Source organism: Pygocentrus nattereri, chromosome 4 (genome assembly GCF_015220715.1).
Source record: "Pygocentrus nattereri isolate fPygNat1 chromosome 4, fPygNat1.pri, whole genome shotgun sequence".
Classification (NCBI taxonomy): Eukaryota; Metazoa; Chordata; class Actinopteri; order Characiformes; family Serrasalmidae; genus Pygocentrus; species Pygocentrus nattereri.
Genome location: NC_051214.1, coordinates 45,683,959 through 45,710,272, shown reverse-complemented (window position 1 = coordinate 45,710,272; position 26,314 = coordinate 45,683,959). Strand labels below are relative to the sequence as shown.

General features: G+C 39.8%; 1 protein-coding gene across 4 annotated transcripts in view; it reads left to right on the top strand.

The window, feature by feature from the left end:
• The first annotated feature begins 8,564 nt into the window (after positions 1–8,564).
• The window catches only part of LOC108426310 (filamin-A-interacting protein 1), a 61,691-nt gene continuing 43,941 nt past the window's right edge, over positions 8,565–26,314 (top strand). For 2 of the 4 annotated variants that reach the window (XM_017695701.2, XM_017695698.2), the window contains exon 1: positions 8,566–8,803. The gene's annotated coding sequence lies outside the window, so the exon portion shown is untranslated. Of the gene's footprint in view, positions 8,804–21,597; positions 21,982–26,314 lie in introns of those variants that run through there. The other 2 variants (XM_017695700.2, XM_017695699.2) reach the window with 2 other exon arrangements.

Below are 26,314 nucleotides of genomic sequence, written 5' to 3'. Positions count from 1 at the left end.
AACAATTCTGGTTTTTCAATTGGTAAGTTTCTCTCAATCTAAGCATTTTAACATCAAACCACTGATGACTTTGTTTGCATATTAATCATTTAATAATGCAGAAATGTAAAATTCCACAGCATACTATCATTTCTTTCGGGCTATTACATTTAAATGCTATGGCCTTTTTATCAGAAACAGAAAGTTAGAGACTGCTGTTGTGCAGTTTGTGTTAGCCACCTTTCATCATTGGTCAGGTATTATTACTGGTATACCAGATATGATTTGGTTGGTGGACCACTCTCAGTACAGCAGTGAAAATGAGTGTGTTTACGTGCACGTAATAATCTGATAACTGCAGAAAACCAGCATAAATCGAAATCAGTAATCTGATCACGTTTACATGCTCTTGGGTAATCAGAAAATGTGAAACTCTGAGTCAGACAATAATCGTAAGCTCATAAACTCAGAAGAAGACGGGGCGTAAACATAAGGTAACATCACAACTCTTTGCCTGAAAAAATGAACATACATCATCTAGGAGATGAAAAGCATGAAACCCTTCATTTTGTCAAGCCTTGCGGCGATGCTGCTTGCCCAGAATGAAAAATCTGAGAGAAATAAGGGTTTACATGCACAGAGAAGTCTGATTACTGGGCTAAAATCCAGGCTCTTTATCAGATTTCATTCTCATTTTCCTTTTCCAATCTAAGAAATGAGAGTGTGCCGCTTACATGACCAGTTGAATAATGAGGTACCTGCAGGAATTCGATTATGATCACATTACTGAGTTCATGTAAACACACTCATTGACGTGTGTAAAAACCCCACATTAGCTGTGCTATTAGCAATGCAAAATATTGCCTTATTACGTCTGATTATTTAATTGAGTTAAAGAAGTTAAAGAATGACTTTACCGTCGTTTTAATCTAGGATTAATCTATAGCATATGTAGCTTTTACAGTGTGCCGGTGATACTTACATAGTGACTTTAATCCAGTATGAATCTGCAGCGTGTAGTTTTCCAGTCTGACTGTAATAATTGTGGAGAGATTTTAATCCAGTATGAATCTGCAGCGTGTGTAGTTTTCCAGTCTGACTGTAATAATTGTGGAGAGATTTTAATCCAGTATGAATCTGCAGCGTGTGTAGTTTTACAGTCTGACAGTAATAATTGTGGAGTGATTTTAATCCAGTATGAATCTGCAGCGTGTGTAGTTTTCCAGTCTGACTGTAATAATTGTGGAGTGATTTTAATCCAGTATGAATCTGCAGCGTGTAGTTTTACAGCCTGACTGTAATAATTGTGGAGTGACTTTAATCCAGTATGAATCTGCAGTGTGTAGTTTTACAGTCTGACTGTAATAATTGTGGAGTGATTTTAATCCAGTATGAATCTGCAGTGTGTGTAGTTTTACAGTCTGACAGTAATAATTGTGGAGTCATTTTAATCCAGTATGAATCTGCAGTGTGTGTAGCTTTACAGTCGGACAGTAATAATTGTGGAGAGATTTTAATCCAGTATGACACAAAACAATATTCCAGCTTCAAACTGCACTTCTACATATACTTGTATATACTATCAAGCTCAACTCCATCCTCTGGACCTGCCACTCAAACCAATGTTTGTTCTAGCATCTTACTCATCTGCCATATTACCCCACCTATCTGACTGTCACCTCACTGACCCCTTTCTCTGCACTATACACCCTTTAACTGCTGCTGACTCATACTTTAGATGGATACTTTGCACAATGTAAGGTTTACAGGTATGACTGTGTGTGTGTGTGTGTGTGTCTGTCTGTCTGAGTGAGTGAGGTAGGAATGCAGGTTTTATTTTATTTTATTATATTTTGTATTTATTTGATCATATTCCCTATATGTGAATGTCTGTCTGATACTGTGCACTATGAGCTCCTGTAACCAAAGCCAAATTCCTTGTATGCGTAGCCTGGTCAGTAAAGCCTGAATCTGATTCTGAAGAAGGATTTTGTACTTAATCCTAGAGCTAACAGGAAGCCAATGCAACTGTTGAAGAACAGGAGTAATATGAGCTGTGTGCTTGGTGGAGGTAAGAACCCTGGCTGCTGAGTTTCGGATGTACCGAAGACGATTGATTAGTTTAACTGGGACGCCATAAAAAAGTGACTTACAGTAATCGATGCAAGAGAAGATGAAGGCATTGATCAACATTTTAGCGTCAGTGTCACTCAGCATAGGGCATTAGCGTGCAATGTTACGCAGATAATAAAACGCAGTTTTCTTGACAAGCTTAACGTAAGACTCAAAAATGAGAGATGAATGAAGAAGACAGCCAAGGTTCTTAGCAAATATTGACACCATCAATGTTGACTGAAAAGTTCAATACCCAGGAAAGTGAGGTTTTAGCTCCAACTAACAGAACCTCGGGTTTATCAGCGTTTAGTTTAAGGTAATTGTTTCGCAACCAATTTTTCAAATCTCTGACACAAGAACTGAAAGCCTGGGCAGAGGCAGAGAGGGAAGTAGTGCTAATATAAATTTGAATGTTGTCAGCATAGCAGTGAAAGTTAAAACCATGGTTGCGGATGATCTGGCTGAGTGGAGAGATGTAAATGATAAAGAGGAGAGGCCCAAGGACAGATCCTTGGGGTACACCTCGATCTACAGGAGCAGTACCAGATTTGTGGCAGCCCATATAAAAGTATTGATGCCTATCAGCAAGGTATGACTGTAACCACTGAAGGGCAAGGCCAGTAATGCCAACAGATGATAGTCTAGATATAAGAAGATTATGGTTAACAGTATCAAAAGCTACGGTTAAATCTAAAAGAATCAGAAATCCAGCATCTGTAGACAGCAGTTTAAAATTACAGCTTTTACAAGGGCAGGCTCATTACTGTGTAGGGTGCAAAAACCAGACTGAAAAGGCTCATATAGGTTATTGGAGGATGGAAAGTCATGCATCTGAGAGGCGACAACTCTTTCCATAACTTTAGCTAAGAAAGGGAGACTGGAGATTGATCTGTAGTTGGCCAGTGAGGATGGGTCCAACCCAGGTTTCTTTAGGACAGGAGTGACAGGAGCTATTTTTAGAGATGGAAGAACAGTGCCTAAGGAAAGCATAGATTAATCGTATGAGCTATAAGTGGTGCAATAACGGACGTTGTGCTGTGTATTTACCCTAAACTAATCAGCCAGTTAAATCTCAGCAAGTTACATTACAAAACCTCCACCGGGAAAACTAATAGTGCTTAAATCGCCTATCAAGGTTAACCTAATTGGAACCCATGACCTCTAGCCCGTTCTCATATCGTCACCTTATTAATGGCTGATGGACGCAAACACAAGTTTAGTCACCTCAGTGAATGGAACCTGAGACACCTCAGTGTGAGTGTTTGTGTAGACATGGTGTTGGCTGGGTTACACTTAAGTGAGAGAGGCGTGAAAAGGCTGATAGCCTAAAATCTCGCACAACTCTTGTTTGTCTGTTTCACCAAAGCTGGTTAATATACTCTTTGTCCACAGACTGCCTCAAGGCTAAGGGTCTGTTTTCATACAATCATAACTTACAAATTAGTTTCATAGCAGTGACTAAATACTTCATAGTACTTACTGAATTAATTTGAATCGTTTTGGGAAATTTTAATTTTATCATAGTTGCTGAATACGTCTTAAAAATATGCTGATCAGCCATAACAGTAAAACCTCCTCCTCGTTTCTGCTCTCATTGTCCATTTTATCAGCTCCACTGACCATTTTGGAACATTTTGTAGCTCTAGTTTCTCTGCATACTTTGTTACCTTTTTCTTCATTGGTCAGGAACCTTCACAGGACCTCCAAAGAGCAGGTATTATTTGGGTGGTGGATCATTCTCAGAACTGCAATGACACGGTGGTGATGGTGTGTTAGTGTGTGTTGGGCTCTTACAAGTGGATCAGACACAGCAGTGCTGCTGTAGGTTTTAAACATTGTGTCCACTCACTGTCCACTCCTACCTTGTTGGTCCACGTTGTAGATGTAAAGCCAGAGACAGTAGCTCATATGTTGCCGCACAGTTCGTGTTGGCCATCCTCTAGTCCTTCATTAGTGGTCACAGGACGGTGTTGGCTGGATGTTTTTGGTTCTCAGTCCAGCAGCAACGCTGAAATGTTTTAAAAATCCAGCAGCACTGCTGTGTCTGATCGACTCGCACCAGCGCAACACACACTAAGACACTGCCACAAAGTCAGTGTCACTGCAGTGCTGAAAATGACCCATCACCTAAATAATACCTGCTCTGTGATGGTCCAATGGGGGTCTTGACAAATTAGTTCTGACCATTGTCCTATATGTTACCATTTGAGAGATACAAACATTCTAATAATTGAGGGTTATGATAAAGACTTTATTATAACAGTGGCAATATGTAATAGAAATATGAATTATGGTTTTATATCAAATTGTGTGCTAGTATGTAACAGGTCCATTTTAACTTGGTTTGTCTTTTGGCTTAAACTAATTCACTTACTGTGAAGGCTATCTCATTATAAATAAAACTGGATTTGATTATTTAACATGATTTTATTTAATATTGATATGAAATTTCGTGTCAGTTCTGGCTGTATGTGGGGCTGCTGGACTGTTTGACATGGACGAGCGTTTATGGGGCAATGTGAAGCTCAGCTGTCAGAGGGGTTTGGAAAAGTCTGCTGCAATCTCTTCAGCTGCTAGCAGTGATGAGTGACTGAAAGCATGACTTAAATATAGCTGTAACCCTGCTCCATATACACCAGTACAACAAGGAGAGGAGCAGAGGGGTCTGAACCCAAACTACAATACTAATAAGTACTGTTACTACAGTGACACAGTGACTTCAGTAGAAATTTAGTAGAAATACTTATGTACTGAGGCTCTAAATAGAACTGCAGTGGAACTTCTTACTCCGACCAGCATCAATCAGTACAGGAACTGAAACTTGTTAGACTTGATTCTTCTCTTTTTGGATCCTCTTGCTCTAAAATAAAATGCCTAAGCTCCAAGTAAAGAAGTCCAGCAGCTGAACCAAACACAACTAAAGTGGAACTCTAAAAAAATAAAGATCTCTAGTTACGGTTCCTTGAAAAACCTTCAGTTGTTATAGTACTTTTACATTAAGTGGAGATTCTTTAAACTTTCCAAAGCTTATTTTTCATTTACAAAAACGACTTTTTAAAGAAAAATCCATTGAAAGGTACTTTAGGGAGATTAATAGTTTGTGCATGGTGCAACATGATGATCGGTTATTAATCTCAGTGTTACTGAGCTCTGCTAAAGCCTGAGTAGACCGATAAATCAATGTGATCGGTTATTAATCACAGTGTTACTGAGCTTTGCTAAAGCCTGAGTAGACTGATAAATCAATGTGATCAGTTATTAATCTCAGCGTTACTGAGCTCTGCTAAAGCCTGAGTAGACTGATAAATCAATGTGATCGGTTATTAATCTCAGCGTTACTGAGCTCTGCTAAAGCCTGAGTAGACTGATAAATCAATGTGATCGGTTATTAATCTCAGTGTTACTGAGCTCTGCTAAAGCCTGAGTAGACTGATAAATCAATGTGATCGGTTATTAATCTCAGCGTTACTGAGCTCTGCTAAAGCCTGAGTAGACTGATAAATCAATGTGATCGGTTATTAATCTCAGTGTTACTGAGCTTTGCTAAAGCCTGAGTAGACTGATAAATCAATGTGATCAGTTATTAATCTCAGTGTTACTGAGCTTTGCTAAAGCCTGAGTAGACTGATAAATCAATGTGATCGGTTATTAATCTCAGTGTTACTGAGCTTTGCTAAAGCCTGAGTAGACTGATAAATCAATGTGATCAGTTATTAATCTCAGTGTTACTGAGCTTTGCTAAAGCCTGAGTAGACTGATAAATCAATGTGATCAGTTATTAATCTCAGTGTTACTGAGCTTTGCTAAAGCCTGAGTAGACTGATAAATCAATGTGATCAGTTATTAATCTCAGCGTTACTGAGCTCTGCTAAAGCCTGAGTAGACTGATAAATCAATGTGATCGGTTATTAATCTCAGCGTTACTGAGCTCTGCTAAAGCCTGAGTAGACTGATAAATCAATGTGATCGGTTATTAATCTCAGCGTTACTGAGCTCTGCTAAAGCCTGAGTAGACTGATAAATCAATGTGATCGGTTATTAATCTCAGTGTTACTGAGCTCTGCTAAAGCCTGAGTAGACTGATAAATCAATGTGATCAGTTATTAATCTCAGTGTTACTGAGCTCTGCTAAAGCCTGAGTAGACTGATAAATCAATGTGATCAGTTATTAATCTCAGTGTTACTGAGCTCTGCTAAAGCCTGAGTAAACTGATAAATCACTGTGATGATCAGTTATTAATCTCAGTGTTACTGAGCTCTGCTAAAGCCTGAGTAGACTGATAAATCAATGTGATCGGTTATTAATCTCAGTGTTACTGAGCTCTGCTAAAGCCTGAGTAGACTGATAAATCAATGTGATCAGTTATTAGTCTCAGTGTTACTGAGCTCTGCTAAAGCCTGAGTAGACTGATAAATCAATGTGATCGGTTATTAATCTCAGTGTTACTGAGCTCTACTAAAGCCTGAGTAGACTGATAAATCAATGTGATGATTAGTTATTAATCTCAGTGTTACTGAGCTCTGCTAAAGCCTGAGTAGACTGATAAATCAATGTGATCGGTTATTAATCTCAGCATTACTGAGCTCTGCTAAAGTCTGAGTAGACTGATAATCAATGTGATCAGTTATTAATCTCAGCGTTACTGAGCTCTGCTAAAGCCTGAGTAGACTGATAAATCAATGTGATCAGTTATTAATCTCAGTGTTACTGAGCTCTGCTAAAGCCTGAGTAGACTGATAAATCAATGTGATCAGTTATTAATCTCAGTGTTACTGAGCTCTGCTAAAGCCTGAGTAGACTGATAAATCAATGTGATGATTAGTTATTAATCTCAGTGTTACTGAGCTCTGCTAAAGCCTGAGTAGACTGATAAATCAATGTGATCAGTTATTAATCTCAGTGTTACTGAGCTCTGCTAAAGCCTGAGTAGACTGATAAATCAATGTGATCAGTTATTAATCTCAGCATTACTGAGCTCTGCTAAAGCCTGAGTAGACTGATAAATCAATGTGATCGGTTATTAATCTCAGTGTTACTGAGCTCTGCTAAAGCCTGAGTAGACTGATAAATCAATGTGATCAGTTATTAATCTCAGTGTTACTGAGCTCTGCTAAAGCCTGAGTAGACTGATAAATCAATGTGATCAGTTATTAATCTCAGTGTTACTGAGCTCTGCTAAAGCCTGAGTAGACTGATAAATCAATGTGATCAGTTATTAATCTCAGTGTTACTGAGCTCTGCTAAAGTCTGAGTAGACTGATAAATCAATGTGATCGGTTATTAATCTCAGTGTTACTGAGCTCTGCTAAAGCCTGAGTAGACTGATAAATCAATGTGATCAGTTATTAATCTCAGTGTTACTGAGCTCTGCTAAAGCCTGAGTAGACTGATAAATCAATGTGATCAGTTATTAATCTCAGTGTTACTGAGCTCTGCTAAAGCCTGAGTAGACTGATAAATCAATGTGATCAGTTATTAATCTCAGTGTTACTGAGCTCTGCTAAAGTCTGAGTAGACTGATAAATCAATGTGATCAGTTATTAGTCTCAGTGTTACTGAGCTCTGCTAAAGCCTGAGTAGACTGATAAATCAATGTGATCTGTTATTAATCTCAGCGTGACTGAGCTCTGCTAAAGCCTGAGTAGACTGATAAATCAATGTGATCGGTTATTAATCTCAGTGTTACTGAGCTCTGCTAAAGTCTGAGTAGACTGATAAATCAATGTGATCGGTTATTAATCTCAGTGTTACTGAGCTCTGCTAAAGCCTGAGTAAACTGATAAATCAATGTGATCGGTTATTAATCTCAGTGTTACTGAGCTCTGCTAAAGCCTGAGTAGACTGAGAAATCAATGTGTGGAAAAACTCTTTTGAGGAATGACTGAACTGACCAATTTCTTCAGTAGTGAACATTTTCACAAATGATAAGCTCATCTTTGGTGTTGTACTTGATTTGTGCGTGCGTTTGATTACGTATGATTAAGTGACATTCACAAAGCTACTCACTTCATGGTCAAATTTGCAAGAGTCTGATGTTGGGATATGGTGAATTGTTGCCTTAGGTCACGTAAGACCATGGAATTATGTAAGCATCAGGGGCTAAAGTAGACGATAAGAGTCAAAATAACGTTAAAAGGTTTGTCCTCATCTTTGTATTCATTTGAATAATTACAATTTTCAAGAAACATGTTATGAGAATAATTACATAAAGAAAGCCAGCAACAGCAGGGAACCGTGTGAAGCAGAGGTTTTTCCCATGGACTTTGTCAGTATGTATTCTGTAGTGTAGGTGTGTAAAACTGAGTGAATATAACTATCCAGAACTCTCTAAGCCTGAGAGGGAAGAGAAAACTCCACTTTTAAACTGTGAGAAAGCCTGACCACCTCTTCCTCCTGATTGGTCTCTCTCTCTCTCACTCTCTCTCTCTCTCTCCTCTATGCATGTCTCTCTGAGACTCTCCGCTGGCTCACACACTTTGAGGGAGGACAAAACACACACTCACGCTGCCGGGGTTGGAAGCAGAAGGGAGAGCAGGAGGTGAAGAAAGAAAAGAGAGGAGGAGAAGAAGAGGGCAGGAAAACGCTCACTTTGTGATGGTGCCTCTGTTTGGGCAGTCAGACTAAAGCAGAAGTCAAAAGGGAAGGAGCGGTCATTTTCTAGGATTTTATTTGCTTTAAGTCCTCACACTTGGGAGCGACTGTGGAAAGGTAGGACACTGTCCTTATTTGTCGGCTTTACATTAGAGAAGTTAGTTATCATTCACAAAGTGAACAAGGGTTGTTAGACCTTCACTGAAAACATGCCAGCATGAATTGCTATCTGAATCGATGAGATATGGTCATTAAAAGGGGAATTCCGCAGAGTTCTGAAAATTCCCACATAATTCAGTGGTTGAGATGTCATTCAAAGTAGGTTGGTGTGAAGGGGTTCACTGCAGAGAAACATACAGACTCAGATTTCTTTACATTGGTGGTGATAGAAACCAGGGGTCACTGTCTACAACACAGATATAGCCATTTTTTTTACTATCCCAAACCACCAGTGAACCTACGCATGTCTTCTACCCGTCTTATATGTAACGTTGACGAAGGTAAAATAGTGATAAATCTGAAAACATCATTTTTATTTCGGGGGGCTGTTTTGCCTTAGAGCACCCTATATGTACCCCTAATTACTGTCAGAACATAACCTTGTGTCTCCAAAATGATAAGATTGCATGAGATGGCGAAAACATTCTTAAATAAACATCTTAAGAACCATTTCTACTTGCCTAATTATTATACATTTGAATAAATGCAAGTTTTCAAAAAATTTTCAAAAAAATGAAAAACAAAACTGGAGACAGGGTTTTTGCACAGAAGCGACTTTATATGTCTGAGGCCAAAATCTTCTCAAAACAACGTCTCAGGCATCTGATAGTCGATTCATGACCATTCCAGGTAATAATTTTCTGTGAGGGAGCTTTTAGGGGTGGACGTCTGGTTCCCATCACCGGCGATGTGAAAAATTCTGACTCTGTTTCTTGTTTTTTCACATCAGACTACAAATTGCATCCCAATGAACTGAGCATTTCACACCAGACCACTGTTAAAACGGTTAAGACTGTTAAAATCTTCACTTTTTAAATTAAACAAAAATGTAAACCAATGGAATTCTCCTTTAAAGTCATACAACAGCTTTCAGTGGGAACAAAGCAGAAAACCTGTTAATTAAAGCAATACATGTAGAAGTTCAGTAGCAGTTTAGTTTTGTGCTTTCACTAAAAATAACACAAAAAGGGGTCTTTGGGGTGAGGTCATAGAAAAAGCACTCCTTGTTCAAAGAATCATTCAACTGGTGGCTCTTTAAGAACCATTCTGTGTAAATAAGCTGTGTATTAAAAAAACAGTTTAAAGAATGTCTACATAATGTAAAGCTTTGGTAACTCCTTATTTGAAGGGCACCTTCATAGGTCATGTTATAACACAGGATTAAGCAATAAATAATCGAGCATTTGTAAACAGCTTATGCCAGTAAATCCAAGATAACATAGATGTTTCATGAAATAAATGACACTGTGTTCACATAAGGTCCTTAAATAAAGTGACAGACCCTGACTATGTCAGTTTTATGTATTTCTACTTGGGTTAAAGTATAAACATATCATTTCCATTAGGGAGAATTCATTTAGATGTATGAAGATGAGAGTTTAGATGCTTAAATACATTGAAAAGCAGACAGTGCTGCACTTCGGTACTCAAGTAGAAATTGTTTAAATTATTACTGCTTTGATTACTTGTACTCAGGTAATATTCTACCAGGAGTATTTTTAGGGTTTCCCAGAAAGTTGTGTAAAATATTTGTGGAAAAGATCACTTAATTTGATCAAAATGTTTCATAGAACTGCTATAAAATGATTATACAGGCTTATGATTCCCATTAATTGGTAATGATGCTTCATAACAGTGTAATAAATGGAGCAAATGTCCATCGTTTTAGCTTAAGGCCCTTTATGTAAATGCAATGTCAGTATTTCATCAAGCATTTTATGCCATCTTGGGATTAAAGGCTGTTCATATGTCCTCAAGTGTTGCTTTCGAAGCACGTTATTAATTCCTAATGTATGTGTTATGAAGTCCCCATGTTGGCAGCCGAATAACTAATCTTACTAGAACTGAGGAACTGAAGAGAGTTTGTTCACTGAGATCCACAGCTTTTCCTTCATTTTTCTCATATTGGTTCACACACCAAACGTGTACCATGTGTACTTGAGTCATTGGTATAAGATCCGCATGAGTTACTCTTTGAGAATTCTGGAGAGAAACGGTCGTCTAGCGCTGAAGTTTGTGGCTGCTAACATAAAACAAAAGAGTATACTTAAACTTTATTGCTGTTTCTAGTTAAGGGATATACTTAAGTGTTTTACAGTCTTCTTGCAACTATCAAAACCATGAGTGACGAAACCTACTGTAAATATAAAACTCCATTTGCCCTTAAAGGGAAATTCCCCAGATTTTTCAAAAGTTGGCAAAGTTGTAAATAAAGCAATTCGGAGTGGTTTGGCCCGAAAAGCTCTGTTGTAGAGAGGCCTACTGTACAGTATGCTCATAGTGGTGATAGGAACCAGACGTCTGAAGAGTTTAATGCCTCTAAAAGCTTCCTCTCAGCAAGTTATTATATGCAATGTTTATGAATATATTTCCTAATGTCATTGTTTTATGAATACAGTTTTGGTCTAAAATGAACTTTTTTAATACTACTTGTGCTTAAAATAATTCTGAAAAAAATTATTTTTTCCATTTTACTACTATTTTCCCATTATTAACGTGACTTCAAACTCAGAAGACATTTAGGCTCATTGGATTGGGATGGTAAATAAAATGGCTGTATTTGTGTTATACATGGTGACCCGTGGTTCCTATCACCATCACTGTAAAGATATGAGGCGCTAAGTTTCTCTGCAGTGAACCATCTCACACCAGACCACTCTGAACGACTGTTTACATCTCAGCGACTGGGTATGCTTCACCTTCCACTTCAGTATTTCCCTGAGGTGATCTCGTGTAGCTCACTTTATCTAAATGTGCATGTAAGTGAAAACTTATGGTCTAAAATTCACTTAAGATGCTTTACGCAAGCAGCGGTTTTAGCTGTAGCTCTGTTCATTAGATTTTTCTCATTGGTTCTGTCTAAGAACAGAACAGCAAGTGGTTTCAGACCCGGGAGAGTTTATTGCAAAACAGGGGGGAGAGCGTAAATGATAAAGCAATGTGGTCATAACTCCGGCTTTCAGACACTGCGATTCAACAATCTCTCTGGACACTGAAAACTGTCCAAACAGTTCAGTTCATGGAGCAAAAGAAGTGTGCTGAGGAACCAGACCCATTACTCTCAATTAAGCGAGACAGAGGAGACGGCCACATGAGGCCTTAGAAAATGTGATATTTTGTGAATACAGTGTAACAGGATATACATATACAGCCAACTGAGGATAGACAGAATGCCCTTAGTTATACTGCACACTCATGTATAAGGATACACCCTTGAAAAAGGGGTTCTTTGGCAAAGTCAGTGGTTATACACAGAACCATGATGACTCAAAGAATCATTTGAATGCTTGAATGATTACATTTACATTGTTTAGCAGACGCTCTTATCTAGAGTGACTTACAAGAAGAGCTTTGTCTGTCTAGAGAAAGTATCTTTGCTGGTTACCAGTGGGTTAGAGAGAAAGACGGTCCTGAGCTCAGATACTGCTAGAAACAAAAGTCACTGTAGATACAGAGAGAGAAGGAACAGAGTTGAACACAGAACTCTGTGCTATGCATTTACATTTACGGCATTTGGCCGACGCTCTTATCCAGAGCGACTTACAATTTGATCAGTTTACACAGGGAGGCCAAGGCGGTGTTGGGAGTCTTGCCCAAGGACTCTTGTTGGTATAGTTTAGGGTGTTTACCCAGGTGGGGATTGAACCCCAGCCTACAGTGTAGAAGGCAGAGGTGTTACCCACTACAGTAACCAACCACCATGCAATGCAATACAATACAATACAGTAAACTACAATAAAATGCAATACAATAAAATATGATTTACAAGTGCAGCACAATATATTGCAAACAATACTTAATTCAATGCTCTTGATTACTTTTTATAACCGAGAATGTCTTGTATACTGTGGCTGTCCACAGCCACTTTACAGGAGAAGGCTTTTAATGTAAGTTAAGGTAAGGAATTTTGGAACATTTTCACCCTGTGTGAAGAGCAGCCGCCCTGTTTCAGTGATATACAGAAATAAAAATTGACAAAGATTTAGATACAACAACGGTATTGTTCTTTAAAGAACCTTTTAACGAATGGTTCGGTGTAGCCCAAGGAGGGTTCATCAGCTGTTACAGATCAAGAAATCTATTTAGTGCTATACTGCAGAACGCTTTTTGCTAAGATTGTAGTGATAATATGCAGAATTTCATTTTAATTAAGACATACTTTATTTACATTTTATACGTTGACATCTCTCTAAACGCCTTGCAACATATTTTGTTTTGACATGGGAAGAGAGAGAGAGAATGCAAGAGAAAAAGAGAGAAAGAGAGATGTGCCGAGAGAGAGAGAGAGAGAGAGAACAAATGTGTGTGAAAGAGAGGAATAAATAGAGAGAGGAATAAACAGAAAGAGAAAACAAGTAGAAAACTCAACTTCAAATCAAGAATGACTTTTTTACTGTGTTAGTTCATGTCTAGTCACATTAAGCACATTCGTCATACTGTTCCACCTAAAAGACTAAAGTCTTGTTTCCTTGTAATCTTCACCAATGGGAAGGTAAAAATCATGATTTGAAATTCATAAAAAACATTCTGTGCTTTCTTTGAAACTTGTGCCAGACATGAACAAACAGGATATTTGAGCTTGTATATATCAGTTTTACAGTGACTCTCAGTAAAGAGTCTAGCCATAGAGCTGCTGCTGCTTTCCATTCCTAACAACTGCCTGAAGCCTGGTAAGACTACAGCTTGTCTTCGCAGTCAGCAACATATTTAGAATTTACACAAGACCTAGAGTGTCTCTCCTTATTGGTCCCACCCGTCAAAACATGATTGGTTGATTCCTCTGTCACCTCTGAATTATGTTGGTGATCTAACAAGTAAGGCCTTCGATTGAGCTCCTGAAGTCCTAACCAATGGGAGAGCTCCCTTGGCTGTACCTAACAAGATATCACAAAGGAAAAAAATCCTGGTTGGACAGTCTTCCATTAGATGTTTCATGAACTGAACCCTTTTATTTGCAACAAAATCTTATCAATGAAATAAGAGTATCACACCTTACTTCAATAGGGTTTAAAATACCAGCATTAGTTCCCAGAAATCAGAGATGACCCAGAAGGCCTGAGGGGTTCCCCTCTGCCTAGATCCCTTGTGGACTCTATAATATTAGAAATTCCTGTAGTAAATTGTGCAGCATCTATTCTCTGTTTTCGGTTGGCAGTGAGAGGTACTTTGTGTCTCCATATAAAACTCTGCTTTCTGATGTGGTCAGAAATCCATCAAATCATTTTCTCTTTTAAGTAAGCCTAATTTTGTCAGCTGTTCTTCTCAAAAAGGACCCCAGAGGCCTGTTTCCAGTGCAGGACCGTTTAATAGAAGTTGATTTTCTGAGAAATGCTCTCTTCCATTTCTCCACAGTCTCTTAAAGTAAGCGATGCGTCTATATTTCATATTATTATTTTGCATCTTCCAAAGCGCGCACACTCCTCGTTAGCCTAATTTGTTGCTTGATGTTTGCCCCACCATGCCAAGTTCACTGGCCCTTCTGGCACCCCTCTGTCCAGCATAAAAAGTGGCGGTCGTCTTAAACGGCTCTCTGCGCTGGCCGCAGGAATGACTCTCTCACTGTTTCGTTTTGAACCGCTGTGCTGCGGCCGAGGGCTCAGTGATAAGGCCTAAGCTGTGAGATCAGTGGCCTATTTCAGCTCAAAACATCTCAGTGAGAGAGAGAAACAGCGGCCTGCGCTGTAGCCGTGGCAACATAACACAGACAGAATAAATGAGTTGTGTTTGTTTAGGTATTTTTTCTTTCTGACTCTGTATAACATATCACTGTGGAAGGCAGCGGACCACCCGCACGTCAAGATACACTGTCACATCAGAACGTAGAGTTAGTCAGGCATCTGCTCAGGCGCTCATTAAATGTGTGGTTATTTAATACAAACGAAAACATATCTTATCTCTGAATTTTTATCTCTTTTCTAATCATTTTTAAAAGAACTTGTGTGTAACTTCTTTCAATCCTCAGTATTAATTGATTGTATGAACAGTGTTTGATTACACACTGACAATGCACAATAGTACCTTATATCAGTAACACGCAGCATACGTAAGGCATGACAACTGACATGAACCTACAACATTCATAAAGGCTCATTCCGTTGTCATAACGCTGCTTTTGTCACTTTTAAAATATCATTGTTATAATAAGCCTTGAAATGTCTACATAGGTTTGTGTCACATCCCTGCTTGAAAACCAGCACCATGAAATCCATCCTGGTCTAGGTTGTTTTTTTCTGGTTTATGCAGGTCTGGTGCTGGTCTTGCAGGTCACCTAATGTGGTCATGATGGTTGACCAGCACACCAGCATCCAAAACACAACATATGCTGGTTTTGCTGGTAACCAGACATACTGGTCTATGCTGACTGACTTGTGCACTACACATTTCTGAATCCAGACTTAAAACATTCCTGTTTGAGCAGCTTTCAGCTCAGTTTACAACACCTGAGTGCGTTTACATGCACTCAATAATCAGATCATAACCTGATTTCTACAGTTCTCTGATTATTGAAATGGTCATGTGAACAGCGTGCTCTAAGATCAGAGTAAGGGCTAGAAATCCGATTTAGAAATCTGATAACGAGAGCTGGATTTTAGCTCAGTAGTCAGGTTTCTTAGTACAGGTGAACATTTACTCGGACTTCACTCGGATTTCTCAGTCTGCGTACGAGTGAAACAAGACGTATGAAAAAAGCTGCCGAGAGATGCAGCAAAACACTTTTGGAGTGACGCTGAAACCAACGACATCCTTGATGAACTGACGGATTCAAATATTCTTCATCTTCCAGATGATGTTCATATTTTCAGGTAAAGTGGTGCGAAGTTTGAGTTTTACATTACACCTACATCACGTTTTCCTCTGTTTATTGAGTTTATTGACTGGTTGCGTAGCAGAAATCTGGTCACTGTCTGACTCTTGTAAACCCGGAGCTTCCCATTATCTGATTACTCAAGTGCGTGTAAAAGCCTTGATCTTTTTTCTGCAGTTAGTGGATGATGAAGTGCATATAGACTCACTCACTGTTAGCTGTCCTGCACTTCTCTCCTACAACGGCACTTTATTGTCCTAATTTTGGTTTGATTTTCATTTTAATTCGAATGATTCTTCTCTTTTAAAATCTACCGTTTTAATCACGTTTCTAATTTCTGTTCTCCTTTACTTTTTCTTTGTATTTCATCCTTTGTAAAGCACTTTGAACGACTGCAGTGCATGAGGTGCTGTATAAATAAACTTGCCCTGCCTTATGAGTGCTGCCCCTCAGTAAAGTGTAACCATCATATCTGTATTACAAACTGCCAAATGTCTTTTCAAACGTCAGTCAATGGTTTAAGAAAAAGTCAGATTTACTCAAGATGTTTGGTGCCTGAAGTTTGCTTCTTTAGTTGCATGCTGGATCAATGATGGTAATGTAGCTAGCAAGTAATGAAAGCTTATACTTTACCAGTCAGCATCAGACTAATCATCACATGCCTATGGCACCGCATGATTAGGACAAACACAAGGCAAGTGTAATTTATTACAGTTACAGGAAAAAAGACATTAGAAAAATGAGAAAAACAGCGTCATTAACAGATTTACGTTCAAACCAAATGTGCCGTTATGAATGGCAAACATGCAACATTATATTTTCCTGCTGTTCGATTTTCGTAAACTTTGAATAGGGTTCTCTGTAGCACCAAAAAGGGGGTTTTCTATTGTTACGATTTTAAGCTTGTAAATAGAGAAGATCCCTTTTTTGGTGCTATGTCTAAGCCTTTTCAAATAGGTTCTATATAGAACCATATTCAACACATTCTTCTGGGCCTCATTGCTTAGGATGCTGCCCCCGCGACCTGAATCCCGGAGAAGCAGAAGATAATGGATGGATGGATGGATGGATGGATGGATGGATGGATCAATACATTCTCCATCAATCTGAAGAACCCTTTCACGATGCTGATACCCCTTTAATCATACAAAGGGTTCTTTGAGTGTTCATGGTTCTATATAGAACCATTTTCTTTACTGAAGAACCCTTGAAGAGCCATCATTTGTAGGTTTGTAGTTTGGAGTTTCTACCTCACACTTATCTGATTAATGCTTACACTGTTTTTTCAAAGGTTCTTTAGTAAGCAGAATGATTCTATTCAAAACCATGAATTCTGTAGAGAACCATTCCATGCTTAAATGGTTCTTTGCATGATGAAGTTCTTCATATTGATGGAAAATGTGTTGTATAGGATTCTATGAAGATCCTTTTTGAAAATATTCTATACACCACCAAGCTTGACATTGTAACAGTAGAAGAACATTTTAGTGTATAGAACTAAACAGACTGCAAAATACAGTGTCACCACTTTAACACAGTAATCCTTTGGTTTAGGTTACAGGTAATCATTTGTACTGGCATATGTTTTGAAGTAACTCTCCCAGCCCCTGTTGCTTTGTGCTGGCATTTTAAGATAATTACTTATGCAAATTACTCAAACTTCCCTCAGACCTTTCTATAACTATACAGATATTTGCTGACATGAGATATTGAGCTGAATATGGCATAAGAAAGAGACCACAAGATAACATTGGAGACATTTGACTGCATTGGCTCTCTCTCTTTCTCTCTCTCTCTCCCTCTCTCTCTCTCTCTCTCTCTTTTTCTCTCTCTCTCTCTCTCTCTCTCTCTCTCGCTCTCTCTGCCCCCCCTCTCTCCCTCACTCTCTCTCTTGCTCTTGCTCTCCATTTACTTTATGAGGGAAGTGATCTCATCTCCATCCCAGCAGAAAGGCATTTGAGACGAGCAGTACATCTGGCCAGTGATGTCACTTTTTTGGACGCATCCGCTTCTGCAGAACACGCTCACCGAGATAAAACCTCAAAACTTATCACTCCGCTCTCACTCATCCATCACAGCCATCCACTTAGCCAGCACTTTAGTACTAGCCAGCGCGTCCTCCTCCCCCCATACGGTTTCGCTCATTTGAGGCTGTTCGAAACGTCTGATGAAACATGATGAAACGCAGCAAAGCCAATTATTATACAATTACAGCATTCTTCAGCCATGTTTCTCGCGCTGACTTGGACGAATTACAGTGCCTGAGAGACGTCTCCTGAGAAGCGTTTTTTGGAAGGAGCGTTCACCCAGGCCCGCTTTTATGATCCCTATTTTTATATCCACTCTGGAGCTGCAGTCCTTCGTCCAGCTCCCTGTGTAAGGTGACCTGTAATGGGGTCACGTTTGCTGTGAGGGCGGCTCAAATGGGCTCCAGAATAAAGTCCCTCTCAAGCTACAGTAACTTCTGGATCAAGTCAGTGCGCTAAAAGGGAGAGATGCTGTATAAATCTGTTCACCTTCTGTTACTCCTCTGTACAGCAAACATAGTCAGTGAGCCAAGAGATGTTTGGTGTCTGAAGTTTGCTTCTTTAGTTTTGCACAGACTAATGTTAGGCCAAAATCTTGGGAAGTCTCTGGACCAGCTGTGTTTCTATAACATTTACATTTATGTCATTTGGCTGACGCTCTTATCCAGAGCGACTTACAGTTTGATCATTTTACACAGGTAGGCGAAGGAGGTGTTAGGAGTCTTGCCCAAGGACTCTTATTGGTGTAATGTAGGGTGTTCTCTCTCTCTCTCTCTCTCTCTCTCTCCCTCCCAAACTATTACATTTTTACTTAACATTTTGCCTTGACCCCAACGGGCCATTGTTTGTTTAAAATGTGCCAGAAAAACAACAAATAAGCACTGAATTCTTAAACGATCCAAAAATAAAATAATGATATAAAACAATAGGCTACATTAGCTACGGATGACTGTTAAACCTCTTTAAATGTCCCCAGTGTACAGTAGATATTTAATACTGCCCCTTCACTGAAACTACACCTGGCATCTTTTTTTGTTGTTTTTGTGGTGAAATGGGTTAATATTAATAAGAAATTAAAATAACCTCAGGCCGAATCGGGTTGGGCCATGTGTCTGACTGGGCCCATGTGCCGTCTGTTAGACACATGGGGACTAAATCAACACAATCTTGCCTCCCTGCTGAAAAAGGAAGTCCATGCAGGTCTGAGCTGGTTTACGCTGGTCTGGTGCTGGTTTAGCTGGTCACACAGCATCCGAAGCACAACATATCGCTGTTGTCGGAACAAAACCTTGTATCTCCATTCTTGTCGATTTTCCATTTTTGACATAATTCGAAAATGCGTAGTAGCCTTTATATTGTGTGTACATTTCATGAAGGACGGACCCAAATAAATGGCTAAAAATAACTTGGAAAGTAAGAAAGTCTGGTTCCATTGACTTACATAGAAAGTAATGTATGTTTTGTCCTTCTCCTGTAAAGTTACCATTTTGGAGATACGAGATACCATTTTGTTCCCACAGCAGCAGATATGCTGGTTTGAAGAACTTTCACTGCTGCTGACCAGCATCCAAAACACGACATAAGCTGGTTTTGCTGGTGACTAACTACCACTCTGTGTACATATGTAGTGTTAGCTGCTCCCTGGTCTGCTGTCTGAATCAGACCATTCAGATGAAACTGCATTTCTGCCTATGAATAATATTCACTGAAGAGACATTTCGCTTCATTCAGAAAGGAATCTAAAGAGTTTCTATGGAGCTCTCAGATATTTGCATTTATTCACACATTTTAATTTAGTACACCCAAAATAGATTGTTGTTTTGTTTCGTGACAGTTAATAATGACGAAGAGAAACCAGGACTTCCGTCAACAGTTTTGGTTGTTGAGAATCTTTTTACTCATTGCTATCACTCGTGTCATTGTTAGTGGTGAAAGGTGATTGTTAGCGCCAGACCTTCAGTCAAAACCTCAAAACGTAGGATTAAGACACCTCTGTGATAATGCTGATTTCTGCATCGCACTAATGTGGGATTCTAGTAGTATGTTAATTTTTCGGGATGTTGGTTAAACACGGAGATTTGAAGCTTGTAAAAATCCCATGTTTTAATTGAGGCTTTTATTGGATAGTTCTATATTTGACCTTTTATCAGTTTTACAGAGGCTCAGGGTAAGGTGTCCTCCGTCGAGCTGCTCCTGTTGTTTTCCTATTCTAACAGTTGACTGGTTATATGGCTCACATTCACAGCCAGTGAGACATCTAGAGCTTCTGCAAGCAACTTTTTGTACGTCAAACTGTGGTTGATTCCACTGTCACCTAATTATTTTGCCGATTCATCTGACATGTTAGGCCTTAAGTCCAGCTCCTAAAGTTTCTTGGCCAGTTTTTTCATTGGGTGTTTTGTTTTGTTGGGCAGTTTTGTTTTCGTTGGGTGATTTGAACTATTTTGTTACCAACAATAAAATAAGAATATCACTCCAATACTTACAGACTTTAAATACAACAGAAATGATGATCCATAAAATCAATCAATAAATAAAAATGGACTAAAAATTACATGTATTATTTCTTCACAGAAAACAATGAGCTTTCTCGGGAAACCTAGAAGGCCCTCAGGGCTCCTCTCTGATTGTTATTAAGGTATTTATCAAAAATGTTTAAAGCAACATGCAGTTCCTACTAGGAATTTCAGTGAATGGAGTTCAAGGAAATGGAAAAAACTGCCATTGCAATAGGCGATAAAATGTAATCTCTGTACTGAATAATGATTACGTTGTTCTTATTGTTACTTTATTATTCCTATTGATATTTTTTAAAGCATTTTAGATGCCGTTTTTATATTGCCAGTTTTATATTGGTCCCCCACCTCTCAGTAGCTCCAATTCTGGACTTCTACATTTGGGATGAAAGAGAAAAATGTACAAATTTGTGTGATTTTTTTGCCAAAGTTTGATGTTATATATGACTGGCAATCTTTTATAGATTTAAGTTTACCAAGTGAGATGTGTGAGGGCACATACGACTTGTCATGCTATGCATCTTGCTACGTACAACGGCATTATTATTATCAATTGCCGTCAAGTCGGTTCCGACTTCTGGCGACCATCTGGACAGAGATTCTGTTGTCTTCTGTTTGGGTCTTCTTCAGGCTTCTTAATTGCTTGTTCATGATTCCTCTGATTGTCTCCATGCATCTTGTTGCTGGCCGTCCTCTTGCTCTTTTATCTTCAACTGTTCCCAGCACAGTTGTCTTTTCCAATGAACTGGTTCCAATAATACGTCCAAAATAAGCATTCGGTTTGTTTATCTCCTTCAAATGAGACGTGAGGCTTAATTAGATCCAAGATCCATGTGTTTGTTTTCTTGCCATCCGAGGTACTCTCAAAAGTCTTCACCAACAGAAAAGTCCAAAGGCATCAGTATTTTTCCTGTCCTGCTTTTTTTATTGTCCAGCTTTCACATCTAAACAACCACAGGAAAGACCACAGCCTGGACAGCTTTGTTTGTAGAGACACATCATTACACATATTTACGGATCTTTTCAAGCTCCTTCATCCTTGCTCTGCCGGGTGTCTTTCTATATTGTGCGTCTTGACTGCTGGATTCTTTGTCATTAATAATTGCTCCAAGCCAATCAGTGGTGAAGTTAGCAGTCTGTTAATATTCACATTCTGGATGTTGCATTTACAGATATCAAACCTCAAAACATGGTGTGACATCTTCCACTGCGGCTAAAGATAAATGCCAAGTGATGATGGCACGGAACAGATGGTTAGGAAGTAATTAGCCCAAAGCTGCGTGAATGATAGCGCTGCATTTATCATCTAGCTCTACAGACTGTAACCTGGACTCACATGTGATGCCTAGGCTTGGTGCGTCAGCTGCACTGCACACGCCGTGTATTAATAGCAGGCGAGATGGAAAACGTCCCACTCTCAGTGTGAGGTTCTGAAGACAGGAATGTATCGGGATGAACACGGGCAGGCTGAGAGTGTTCGCTGAGGAGGAGGCTGCTGCATGATGAAGAATGCTCAGTGCATGTTTCTCCAACTGACCTAAAGTGCATGAAAATCTTCCGTTCCCTGTAACTGGGACCTAACCCTCCTATATCCCTGATGGGGTATACACTTTAAATAATAAAAAAAAATGCCTCTAATTATTTCCTACTCATGGCTTATTGAAACAAGCAGGGGGACTTTGTGGAACCTGCACATTCAAGACTTGCAGACCACACCACATTGTGCTTGTAAGTAGAAAAGGAGATGTTTTATTTTGCCAATTTTTAAGAAATTCTTTCGCTGTGCATGGAGAAAATTAATGGTTTACATTTAAGCCGAATATCTGTTATTGCTTTACCTGAAAATGAATGGAAAAATCAGAAATGCAAAGTTGAACTTGTCAACATGGACTGCAGAACGAATGTCAATGTAATGCTTTACATAACAGTGCTATTGCAGTTATATAAACTTCTATTATAATAATTGTGTGATATGAACAGTAAATATAGCTATACAATAATAAAACCTCTAGATCTTTAAAGGATAAAAATAACAGTGTTATGTAGGGTCTACGCGCTTATGTTGTGACGCACTCTACTAGGCTGCACCTCCGAGATCATTGCAGCTCCTCTCAGCTCTACCACGCCCTGCTTTGGTCAGGGGTCATGGGAGGTCATCTGGAGAAATGCTGTAGGTGTGTCTGAGAAAGAAAAAAAGTGCTGCCTTTTTCAGGAGGAGTGAAGTTACGCTCCATAGTAACTCTGCTGACCTTCTCATGATCCCGGAGCCTCAGTAACAGTAGTCTCCTCGGGACTGTGAATCCAATACACTGTGTCCAATCCAGGATTTGCAAAACCCAAACAATGTATCACGGACTAAAACAACCCCTCGCAGCAATTCAGCGTGGTCAAGCGCTCTTTTTTATTAATGCTAAATTGTTATGGCTTTGCAAGTGTTCCTTTTTTCTCTTCTCAAACCCAGCAGGGATGTCAATAAAACAACACTCTTAAAAAAAACGTGCCAAATAGGGTTCTTTGAACCATGCCATAGAAAAAAACATGTTTGGTTCCCCAAAGAACCCTTTAATGAATGCCTCCTTGGGGAACCATATTTGCAAATGAGGTGTGTGAATGTGAAGTTCAAAGAAACTGGAAAGGTTCTAGAAGAACCCTTAAATTGGTAAAGAGGCCAAACAAATTCTTTGGATGCACAGATCTCTTAATCAAAAATGGTTCTTTAGGGAAGCAAAAGGGTTCTTCTATGGCACAGCTCAAAGAACCCTATGTGGCACGTTAAAGAGTGTAGAACCACACAGACTCTGAGAATGGGAGTTTGGGCTAAAGACATACCAATCTAAAAGGAGCTTTGACCTTACAGTCCACTAGAATGCTAATGCTAAATGCTAACCTCTAATGTTAAACCTAAATCTAAGGCCTCAGCAAAAGGACTTCTGGCCTCTTCATGATGCTATTCCCTTATTTAGCCACATTCCTGCTGTCCCTGTGTGCTTGAATTCTGTTCTCAGACGATTTCTCGAGAGATTAGAGGATGGGGTTGTTGGGGGGAGGTTGGACAACTGCCACCACCTGTCGCTACCTTGTTTTATTGTAGCTAACTAGAATGCTTTCCAGCTCAGGCCAAGGGGGTGGAAATGGCAAGAATGTGTTAGTGTCTTTCTTCATTAGTCCCTTAAGTAGAGTCCACGGTCTGTGTCTTTTACATTAGTTATACTAAAAAACATCCATAAAAAAGGGGTGAGGGGACGAAAGCGGCCTTGAATCTCTAGAGTGGATGAAGCACTGTCTCTTTCAGCACATATCTGATGTATGTGGCAGGGCAGCCTGAGAGAGGGTGGCAGGTGGACGCTAACCCAGGAGAAGACAAAATACTGTGGCCTCATGACTGTTTATATCCCACAGCAATTACGGCAGCAATGCCTGGCTGGCAAGAGCGAGTCTTTGTGTTCCCAATTTAGCCTCACTGCCATGCCAACAAGGCCTGTGTGTTTGCATGTGCGTCCATGTGTGTCTGTACATAAGGTCTATCAGTATCCTTATCTATATTTAAATGTTTCTTTGCGTACTTGTGTGCCAAATGCCTTTCTTTAAAATACCTCAAGAATCCTAGGAATTAATTATTGCAAGAGCAGTGAGTATTCCAAGTTCAGTTATCTGACCTCTAGCAGTTCACAAATGGTTGGTGTAGTGAGTTCCTTGCAGCTGTGGAGTGAAACTAATGCTATGGCAAGTGATAACTGATAAAGTGATAGCTTTGGGCATTTTCCCTAGGCGCAAGTGGGGAGGTCCCTATAAATATATTTTAACTCCATGCTCAAGATGCTGTGAATGCAAACCAGAAGGGAGTAACCCCAGGAGTGGGGTAACTATCAGGAGTGAGGTAACTATCAGGAGTGAGGTAACTATTGTGACTGGGGTAACTATCAGGAGTGCGGTAACTATCAGGAGTGAGGTAACTATCAGGAGTGAGGTAACTATTGTGACTGGGGTAACTATCAGGAGTGCAGTAACTATTAGGAGTAGGGTAACCATCAGGAGTGAGGTAACTATCAGGAGTAGAGCAACCATCAGGAGTGAGGTAACTATTAGGAGTAGGGTAACCATCAGGAGTGAGGTAACTATCAGGAGTGAGGTAACCATCATGAGTGAGGTAACTATCAGGAGTGGGATAACTACAGGGGAAGCATCAGTTATGGGGTGACTCCCAGGAGTAGGGTAACTAAAAATGCAAATTCTTACAATTTCTTTAACTATTTTGTCTTATTGAAGAGTCATGCATGCCATTGCTTACATTAACATAAAAGGGGACAGAACTGCAGACCCAAAGCCATGAATACATCAAACATCAGAAATGGAGTAATCATAGGAATGGTATAAATCTGTGGAGTGGGCTGGCCGGAGTGTGATAATTATAGATATGGTGTAACTCTCAGGTGTCATGTAATTGGAACAGGGTGACTGTCAGAGTGAGGTAACCATAAGGGATAGGGTAACTATAAGAAGTGGGAAAACCATTTGGAGTGGGGTAACCATGAGGAATGGGGTTGTGGTTGTGGTTGGTTAGTGTAGTGGTTAACACCTCTGCCTTTTACGCTGTAGACTGGGGTTCAATCCCCACCTGGGCGAATACCCTACACTATACCAATAAGAGTCCTTGGGCAAGACTCCTAACACCACCTTGGCCTACCTATGTAAAATTTACAAATTGTAAGTCGCTCTGGATAAGAGTGTCAGCCAAATGACATAAATGTAAATGCAAACATCAGGAGTGGGGTAATCATGAGAAATGGGGTCACTATCATACGTGGGACAAACATCAGGAGTGGGGTAACCATGAGGAATGGGGTCACTATCATGAGTGGGGTAACCATGAGAAATGGGGTCACTATCATAAGTGGGACAAACATCAGGAGTGGGGTAACCATGAGAAATAGGGTCACTAAGTGGGATACCTTTTTTGGAGTAGGGTAACTATCAAGAGTGGTGCAACCATCAGTGGTGGGGTAACCATCAGTACTGGGGTATTTATCAGGAGTGGTTTAACCGCTGGGTGTGGAGAAACCATTGGTGCTGGGGTAACTTTCAGGAGTGGAGTAACTATGTAGCGTGTTGTAACCATCAGGGAAGGGTACCTCAGCAGTGGGGTAGATTTCAGAAGTGGGTTCACTATGAGCAGTAGGTTAACTGTCAGACATGGGTTGACCTCAGGAGTCAGACAAAGTCAGCTTACCCATGTTGATTTAGAGGTCTGTAGCGGTCATCGAGTTCAGAGTGATAATTCAATCTGATCTGAATTACAGATGCATAATACCCTGAAATTACCCCAGATACGTCTTTCATGGAGACAAAACAGGAAATGAATCATTATTGTCGTTATTGTCGGACAATCTTTTTTTTCCTTATAAACAAACGCTGCATGAGGTGAGCGAGTGTAATAATATATGAGCTGATCCTGCTGGCCAAACCGCAGTGGCATTCGAGTGAAATGCCGTTGCTTGAATAAACATAACAAGTGTTGCTGTTTTGAACCGTTGCTCGTATAAAGTTATCCGATACACAATCTTTGTGTAAACAGCAGGCCGGTGTATTTTACCCTGACCACATTACGCTGGACTTTTTGCACAAATCAAACTGACACTCAAAATGAAGACAGCAGCCGCAGTAGAGGCCTTGCTGTTCCCCTCCAACGACTATTAATAACTCAAACAGTAAACTAGCAGCTTCCTACCCACTGCCAGCATTTTCTTTTCCTGAGTCACATGCCGGTTTCATCAGTGGGTCTAGGACTGTGTGAAGGATGCTATGGCCCAGGACTCTTCCTTCAGGCTCGCTGCACTCACGCATTTGTGTGAGCTACACTTACCAGAAACGGTCATAAAGCTGCTTGCCAAATAACCTGCTCCGGTTTAGGCAATACGTAAGCCCATCATTAATCATGTCAGCGAAGATTTGGATGTATCAGGATGTTGGTGTTGTCATACTTGGAAGTGGATTCTCCCAGCGTTCACTGCCCCAGGAGTACATCCTATTAATGACTTTAGATAATGACCGCATTGCCCTGATC